Source organism: Colobus angolensis, unplaced genomic scaffold (genome assembly GCF_000951035.1).
Source record: "Colobus angolensis palliatus isolate OR3802 unplaced genomic scaffold, Cang.pa_1.0 Scaffold5, whole genome shotgun sequence".
Classification (NCBI taxonomy): domain Eukaryota; kingdom Metazoa; phylum Chordata; class Mammalia; order Primates; family Cercopithecidae; genus Colobus; species Colobus angolensis.
In genome coordinates this window covers 2,529,104-2,529,460 of record NW_012118487.1, presented here as the reverse complement: position 1 = coordinate 2,529,460, position 357 = coordinate 2,529,104, and positions in this window count along the sequence as shown.

Sequence of the window (357 nt, the reverse complement as noted above, 5' to 3'; positions counted from 1 at the left end):
ATGAGCTGCCCGCCTTGGCCTCCCAAAGTGTTGGGATTACAGGCGTGAGCCACCGTGCCCGGCCCCAGCCAGCTTTTAAAAAGAAAAAAAAAAGCAATCCTCCTCCACTCCTCTCCAGCCCCCATGAAGGCCAGCATCTTTTCAGAAGACCAGGAAAAAACAGCCTCAGGCACTCAGTATGGGTGGGCAGGTGCCGGGCCTGGTGCTGTCACTGACGGGCAGCCCAGCAGGGTTAAAGGGGAGGTGGCCCAGCTCCTCCAGGACCCGGGAGACCTGACACAGGCACACCCAAGTGCGCTGGATAAAGAGGCTATAAAAACACGGTAGCCCCTAATGAGTTATTTTTGCGCTTGGGTG